The sequence below is a fragment of the Adiantum capillus-veneris genome, chromosome 6, assembly GCF_014529385.1.
Source record: "Adiantum capillus-veneris isolate H3 chromosome 6, ASM1452938v2, whole genome shotgun sequence".
Classification (NCBI taxonomy): Eukaryota; Viridiplantae; Streptophyta; class Polypodiopsida; order Polypodiales; family Pteridaceae; genus Adiantum; species Adiantum capillus-veneris.
In genome coordinates, this window is record NC_140936.1 from 131,941,130 (window position 1) to 131,950,323 (window position 9,194).

The window sequence follows — 9,194 nt, forward strand, 5'->3', positions numbered from 1 at the left end:
AGTGATACCTCTAATGACTAGGCCATTGTAGATATCCTCATGTCATAATCCCATAATGAATCTATCAAGCAATTGATTATTATTGAAGTGCTCATTTGGATTATAACGAGAATTCAAATGCTTCAAGCAACTAAAAAAGTCTCTCACCGACTCTCCTTCCTCTCGTTGGGCTTTCTGGAGCTGAGAGGCTACACCCCGAAGCACTCCCTCTTCTATGTATTCTTTCAAGAACAATCTCCTAAGAGTAGAGTAAATCATTTTTTCTTCCACCCTTAGGGTTCTATAACAATCCCCAGCCTTCCCACTTAAGGTTAGGCTTAGAGTGTTACTTTTATGCAGGTCATTGTGTTCTCCTAGAGAATCGCATATTTGTTCAAACACTTTGATATGCTTTCTCACATCCCCGTCTCCACTAAATTTTTGTGTGAGCTTGGCTATTTGTATTGCCTTACTTCTAGGTTCTCTATCAGGCGGGTTAGGCATATTCTCAGCAATAGATCGATCGATAGCTTGAGCAAATATTGCCAAGTCACCTAAGTGAGCAGGCACCGTGGGTGAAGGTCCTCCAGAGACTACATGTGGAGTAGGTATTGGCATTGGGCTTGGCGCATAGGAAGCCCTTGGGTTCCAAGTTTGGTATGGTGTTGTGCCATGTGGTGGCCCAAAGTTCATATGTCTGGCCCTAGGCATAGCAGACGTCGGATGTGACATGCTCATTAGAAAATTTTAGAGGTCTTTTGGAGGGCCTTTTAGTAGAGAGAGGAAAAAGACATCCTGCAATGAGAGAAGAGCTTATGTTACATAGAAAAAAGCCTGATATTAACAAAAATATAAAAGATGCATTCAATGAGCAAACGGTCCTTGAAAACGGTCACCCTCTTATTAAATGTGAGTTTCTTTATCACGAGTTCGGCGCCGCTCATTCAGAATGTCTTACGTCATCAATGAAATTTAAAAAATCACAAAACTCTCAACTAATGTCAGAATTTGAAGGTTCTGACACCGTCAGTGCGTCCGAAATGCCCAAAAACCTAAAAATTGAATGTCTACTTGATCTTTTCTGACACCTGAAGAGGGAGAAATTACCCAAAAACACCTAAAAATGGGTCTTGGGATCACGGCGCGCGAGGGACAACATTTGTTTTTGTAAAGTGGCCTCTGTGCACCATGATCCACAAGTAGCATTATCACATATACTCTTAGTATTTCATGTTTAATGACCATGGTACACATTTGTTGCTCTTAGGAGAAAAGAATGTACCACTATCTCCACTCAGATGTACTGTTGAGCTTTCCCATCTGTCTCTCATAAAGATGAAACTGAAGAAGTCTTTCTTTGTTTTTCCGTATGTTATTTGTTGTCTAATTTAAGTTTTGATGTGTGTCAAGATGTTTCTCAACAAACTTCCTCAACAACAAAGTCTTCTCTCTCTTCTTCTACTATGGCTTGTTCAAAACCAAGTACTAAGAGTATATGTGATAATGCTACTTGTGGATCACGGCGCACAGAGGCCACTTTACAAAAACAGACCCATTTTTAGGGGTTTTTGCGCAATTTCTCCCTCTCCAGGTGTCAGAAAAGGTCAAGTAGACATTCGATTTTTAGGTTTATGGGCGTTTCGGACGCACTGGCGGTGTCAGAATCTTCAAATTCTGACACCAGTTGAGAGTTTTGTGATTTTTTTAAATTTCATTGATGACGTAAGACATTCTGAATGAGCGGCGCCGAGCTCGTGATAAAGACACTCACATTTAATAAGAAGGTGACCGTTTCAAAGGAATGCTGAAAAGTTAGGTTCACTTTTCAGAGTATTTAGTTGTCCTTTTGGACGTACTGAATAAGTGCAAAGGCATTTTAAGAAATTTTCTAGAGAGAGAAATAGAATTTCTTAGAAGGCCCTCCAAATGACCTCCAAAATCTTCTAATGAATGCTAGCTGGTATGGTCCCATTGAAATAAGAGCTTTAGTGTTGTGGTTGTGGGGCATAGGTTGTTGAAACAATGGGAGGGGTAGGAACTACATGCGTACGAGGACCTATAGGTGTTTATGATTGGTACACACTTGTAGGTAATGTTGCAGGCATTGAGCTACCATGTAGTGGTGCTTTACTAACAAATAAGGTCTATGGCATGTTTCTTGGGGTTCCCATCATTGGGACAGGTATGGTAGTCGTGGCGTCATCAAGGGAAAGATGAGCTAGACTTGGAAAGGTAAAGCTATCACTTGTGGACTCAGATTGCACTAAGACCCCTGGCGAAACAACATATGGAGGATCCATCGGACTTACCGAGGGAGTCTCCATTTGCGATAAGGTCAGTTGTTTAGCCTTCCCTATGTCCAAGAATCTCATGAGACCCATTGAAGGCATGTGGATCCCCTTGTTCTATCTCTCTAGCACAATATGACCTCACAAACTCTTTGTTGTTGATCCTCTACACCAGTAGCACCCGTTGTGGATGGTAGGATATCTAACCAACCAATGTGATAGCTGTGACCTGTGTATAGGTTAGTTAGAGTTTCTGTTTGTAGTTCATACTCCTAGTTCTCATTTAGAAACGCGCCTTCTAGGATTGAGGTGCTATGGGTGTCCTTTGAACTAGATGCAATGTGGCTCTCTACGGGTTGACCCTTAGTGGTCGCTAATTTAGGAGCACTCGATTGCTCTCCTAGCAAGGATAATGACATAGGGGCTTTTTCTTTTAACCCTCTTCGTTGCTCCACCTTGTGTAAGCTTTAGATTTCCTTTTCCCTAGCCGCAATGATATATCGCTCAACCTCTTGCACTTCGGCAAGGCTTCTACAATCAGGTAATATAACCTTGGAGGGGAATAGCTGTGAAGAGTCAAGGGGTGCAGTGAATGGAGTATTTACGTGCACACTCTCCAAGAGCATGGGGTCTACATTAGCCATGAATGGCAAATTTACTTCCCCACCCCCCTCATTACATCGTTAGCTCCATGTTCGGAGCGAGCGGCTCTACTAAAGGTTTCCTTCAAGCGGCTAAGCACGCTCGGTCCGGACCGTGGGCCCATGGCATGCATGTCTTGGATTGAGCTATAAAGATTAGGAATTGGGTAACCCTCCATGACGCCGTAGTTAGAGGAAGAGTCACTAGACGCAATATGCAGGTCCTGAGTGGTACCACCTTGGGTTCCCGCTGAGGGCCTAGAACCTAAGGTAGGTGGGTGTTGAGAACCTGCGTAAGTCAAAGTGCTCGCTAGTTGCTTGGCCTCTAGTACACGACTAGAGCGCAAATACATGTGCCTTTGGTACCCTACAAGCGTCACAGAATACCCTTGAAGGTTAACTGCTTGATTTTTTAGGCGTTTTGCACCCCGTTTTCACTCTTTTTTTATGTTTTTTAATTTCTTTTTACAATTGGTTTTTGGATTAGAGTGTGTGATAGCTCAAAACAAGCGTATCACTCAGGGGGTCGTCGTGTGCTTTACAGCACAATGTTCGGCTACTCGAAGCTCCGTTGGTCCTCAAAAGGGTCGATTTTTACTTAAGCGTGAGGCTAAAATAAGTAATTCTAAAGGGTGACTAAGGCCTGAGCCTGAGCGTGGGCTTCGGCTTGGGCTTGGGCCTAGGGAATATTCTCGATCCCGGTCCTACCTTTAAAAAATTTTGTTTTTTATTTTATATTAATTTTAAAAAAAAATATTTTTGAATAAGGTCGTTGCGCACGCGAGCACACACACACCTAACCTACCTACTTACAACTAACAGAGCTACTGTTACACACTAACATAGTAGTATAGCAATTAATCAACTAATAGATCTACTTACTGTACCTTACAGAACTAACATTATAGATCTAATACTACTTACTGTACCTTACAGAACTAACATTATAGATCTAATACCTTAAATCTAACACCTTATCAGCAAAAAATAGTACCTTACAGCAAAACACTAACACCTTATTAACAGAAAATAGTACATTGTAGCAAAAACAAACTTCACAAATCCTTTTCAACAAGCCACACACCTTCTTTCTCTACCTTTCCTACATTTCATAATGCACCACAAAGCAACATAGAGTGCTATTCAAGCCTAGTGCAAGGCGTTTCCCCGGCAACGTCGCCAAAAATGTGCACATTTGTTGCACGTGTCAAAGCAAGGGAGTTGCCATATACTGTGTGCGAGCCACAAATGGCTGCAAGCACACAACCAGACTAATCTAGCAAGCTTAAGAGAGCAAGGGTGTGTCACTCACCGTCCTATGCTCGCCTTCGTGGAGGATTCCTCGCCGCGAAGAAGAAGGAGCTATCACCGTGCCGCGCTCAATCGCCTCTCTGCCGCCATGCCATTGTCGCAAATGCTCTCTCTCTCTCTCTCTCTCTCTCTCTCTCTCTCTCTCTCTCTCTCTCTCTCTCTCTCTCTCTCTCTCTCTCTCTCTCTCTCTCTCTCTCTCTCTCACGCATACACACACACACACAAGGAGATGAAGAAGAAGATGGAGATGGAGCAAGCGCACTCTTCAATTGCACAAATGAGAGAATAAATGATTTTTAGGTTTAGGTGAATTTTATATGAGCTCATCCATTCACACTTGGGCTCCCATACTTAGCCAACTAACCCTTGAGTGTTCCTATTAGAGTGCGCCTCCATTCACACTTGGGCTCCCATACTTAGCCAACTAACCCTTGAATGTTCCAGTTATCCAACTAACCCTTGAATGTTCCAGTTAGAGAATAAACGATTTTTAGGTTTAGGTGAATTTTATATGAGCTCATCCATTCACACTTGGGCTCCCATACTTAGCCAACTAACCCTTGAATGTTCTAGTTAGAGTGCGCCTCTCATCGGCGATCACTCTTACCCTTTTCCTATTGGACCGACAAACCCGGCCCATGACTACTAGAAGTGGACGTTGGAAAGGGGGAAAGGGGAACACACCCAACACACAAAGGGAGCTTCCTCCTATAGCTCAGGGCATACATAGCACCACAATCCACTCAGTGAGCATCTTTGACTCACAAAATTCTTGATACTGCACACACGACCAACCACAACTCGACATATGTATGCTAAAACAGACCATCAATCAACCCGCATGCATGAAATGGCCGCAATTTATCATCTACCCTTGCACACAAACACCACAGACTCTCTATCTCTCTCTCTCTTTGCACACACATTCATCAGGGGGGCGCACCTGCCATCACACACCCGATACACAAGCAACAAAGCAGAGAAAGAGAAGGGGAGAAAGAATAGCACGACAAAAAACGACCATTTTCAATGGGGGGACATCATTCTCTACTCAAAAAACACCATAGCCGCACTCGGCTTCACAAAATACATAGGGGGAGGTGCCCTCTTGGCCCTCTGCAGGCAGTAGCAGCAGACGACCACCACTCTTTGTTGGCTCTTTCCCTCAAAGTACACACCCTCTTGCCGGGAGAAAAAAGCCCCTAAAATGTTCAAAGAAACCCCTTTATAGGGAGGGAGCATCCATTTTTGGCATCCTTTCTCATTTGATGACACTTGGCGACATGCTTGCATGGTTCTTTCTCTCTCTCTCTCTCACTCTCTGTCATCTACCGTGGGAACCCCTCCCCTTATGAGCAATAGCGACATCGCTATTGGGGAGGGCACCTTGCCCATAAAAAAAACTTGGCCCTAGTGGGCGCGGGCACGGGCCCTTACAGACCACCACATCATCACTGTGAACCAACCACCGGCTATAGCCCAATGGGCGCGCTTACTGCGCAGCCTCCCTCTGCCAAAATTAGCACCCAGCGCCTCCAACAGCGCCACTACGTAGAGCCCACAAGCTATCCACCACCGCCAACACTCCAAGGAGCTTCTCTCCCTTCACACTCTCCACAATGGGCTAGCGCCCAAGCCCTTATACCCCGTCATCCGGCCCCAGTCCCTTGCATATGGGCTTATTTAGATGCCACGAGGTAGTCCCTTGGTGAGTTGCCTCCAAGAGCTTGAAACTCCAATGTTTTTCCTCAAAAAAAATCCCCAAGATCATTTTTTTCCACTGCTTGCCCTGTCTGCCAATTGTTCACTGGCGATCCGATCACCGATCCGTAGAACCCAGTCGCCAACTCACCTGTCTGACTCCAAACTCATCCAACCTTGCCACAATGCAAGACTCCTCAAGACCATGAACGGAGGTTGCAAAAACATGAAGATCCATATGTAGCTAACTCCGAACAAATGCACCCATCTTTCCGGCTTCTGTAACTTTCTTCTCCGGGCTCCGTTTGATGTGCAGTCAACTCGTGCTAACGCCATACACTACCTAGCTCCTTCTCGAACTCTATCGCAGTCCAAAAAACACCAGATGACACATCCTTCATTGCGGGCAAGTGGGCTTGAACTTGGCCCTCGGAAAAATTTCAATTGACCATAACTTGCTAACCAGAGCTCTGATTGGCAATCCAAGAAGACAGGCATGCTCCATAATTCGAGCTCTACATATGAATCCACTAACATCAGCCTGGGACACCTGTCCCCATCTTCCCTGCCCGTTGGGGATTCTACAACACTTTCTAACTTTGAACCGCAATATCTTGAGCATCGGGGCTCCGTTTGACGAACCATCTGGATCATCATGTAAAGCACAATGGAGACCACATTCTAGCACAAAATGTCAACTTCTTGGGCACAAAAGGCCATCACCCTACTTAGCTCTTAGCAGCACACCTTTGACCTAAAAAACCACATTAGGCATACATTTCCATAGCCACTAGGCTGCCTAGGACCTTGGTACCTGCCGTAGCTTTCTGCACTACACCTGCCTACAGTCTTTGCCTGGGATATACCACTTTCTAGCTCTGACGTACTTTGGCTGCACCATCATTGCCCACCCCCTCGTTCAACATTTATGTTCAACCACACAAAGGCTTATTGCACTAAAAAATGCACACCCCAAACAAACTCTCTGCACACCACAAAGCACCTAACATATGTACAAAACTTGGCATCTGTCACCCGCCACCTTTTCTTATGCGGGTTGCCCAACCCCCTGCATTTTGTGTCATCATCCCCCTAGGTCAAACACGTACTTGTGGTCATCACCATTCTTCTCTAGCAGCTCTATGTAGTACTCTATCCATGCAAATATCCAATGGTGCACATAGAAGGCAGCTAGTACACCTTCACCGCTCCAAGCCTCTACCAGTCTCCAATTGGCTTCGCATCGAGCAGCATCATGCTCACTATCTTGCTCAACGTCCATACCTACAATCCTCTCCCAACCATATAGAGAAGATATCTCTTCCAAAGACTCATCTAGCTGGTGAATGACCCATTGCACTGCCGCTTCCATCAGCATGTCCATCAATAATGAGCCGCAGACCTGAGCCGCAGACCTTTGTTATTGTTTTCTCCATTTCCATAGCCTATTTCTTCTTCATACACAATGGGCAACAACTGTTCTTCATTCAAAGGTTCTCCTATTGGATTTGCACTCCACTCCAAGCTTGCAACATCTTCGACCACCCCATCTTCAACGTCATCCACATAGGTAGAACCATATAGCTCAACCATTACATCTTGTAGTCCCACTTCATCTTCATGTTCTTCAAGCACATGTTGTGCCGCTGCCTCTTCAAATAGGGAAAAAAAAGGATCATCCTCTACTGCATCATCCTATAGCATAGCCTCAAAAAAACCTTCCTTCTCATTTTGTTCAGCCCTACCATCATCTACCTCCACCAGACTCAAACATGGGCCCGCTTTACTATCCTCATAGGGTAGACTAGTAGCCACTACTCCATCTCTTTGCTCCTCTTCCATGACCGTAGCAGCTTTTTCCCTATTGGCCAAGCTTCGTATCTGTTGTACCACCATGGAATACTCCACAGCTACCTTTATAAGCATCACCATTAGCACAATACTTCCTAGTACCTTCACCTGCATGTCCTCATCTCCATGCTTGGACACTTCCACCTGCTCTTCATTCACATTGCCTACCAACAAATCTTCATGCACAACATTAGACAGCTTCACCCTTACCATCTCAGCTTCATCGAGCTCCGTTTGGTGTCCATAGGATGTGGACTCATCCTCCAAGCTATCCTCTTTACCTCTCTCCCAAAAGATGGAGCTTGCACCATCATCATCATCACCATAGGCTGACTCCATATCAGCATCCTCATCCTCTTGTTGCTCCAAAAAAACTAGGCCACCATCTTGGTTTTGCACACTCTCTTCCTCTTCCCTCAAGTCTTCTGCATTTGCAAATTGGCTATCATCTGCTATGCTCTCATACGAGGATTTAAAAAGAACAAGCTTTAGTTCCCCTTTAGGCTGCACTTGGCTCCTAGAATTGGCCACTTTCTCCACACATCGGTTCTCCTTGACACAAGGCTTATTTTCCCTAATAAGCTCGGCTACCACCACTGGCACTGGCCACTTTCTCCACACATCGGTTCTCCTTGACACAAGGCTTATTTTCCCTAATAAGCTCGGCTACCACCACTGGCCCTTCACAAACAAGAAACTTCAAAGGCACATAATTGACCATCAGCCTTACCTCAACAGGCTCTGCATTTTGAACTCGTGGAACCATCCTTGGTTGAACCATCGAACTACTGCCACCGCAACAAGCACATAATCCTCAGACTTCATCAAGCCCAACTCCAGCTTTCTTGTTACCTTTTTGCTCTTTACCTTGGCCAAATAGACCACCCCTTCATAGAAATCGGCATCAAACTCCGCCTTTTCTTTGATTCTTGGATGCAGGAAATCCAAAAACTTTGACACTATGAACAGTTCATGGCCACGGCAACCCGTAGCTACCTCTAGCTGTCTCCAACAGGCTTCATATCGCTCAACAAAAATAGCAAAATCTTGACTTACATCTTGGCGTAACTCCCTTAGCTTTTCACCGGCTTCCTCTGCAGTAATCATTTCTCGAAAGCGCTCCAGAAACTGACTTTTCAATCTTTACCATGATTCTCGATCACTACTTTTTAAACCATCGAACCACACCTTGGCTCATCCTCGCATCAACAGCGGCACCGTCTCCAACTTTTTTGCATCCGTTGAGATACTCATTGACCACAGCCATAACTCAAAATCTACAAGACAATCCTCGGGATCTTCAACACATGTAAATATGGGGCAAAAACCTGGCTCCACCATCTCTACCAACTTCAAATTTTGCCACCAAACACCTCGACCATTGGCCAACCGCTTTGTCGGCTAAAAATCACTACTTCAAACC

General features: G+C 44.9%; 1 pseudogene; it reads right to left on the reverse strand.

The window, feature by feature from the left end:
* Positions 1 to 7,004: 7,004 nt before the first annotated feature.
* Positions 7,005 to 7,624, reverse strand: LOC147456298 (uncharacterized; annotated as a pseudogene).
* Positions 7,625 to 9,194: the final 1,570 nt, after the last annotated feature.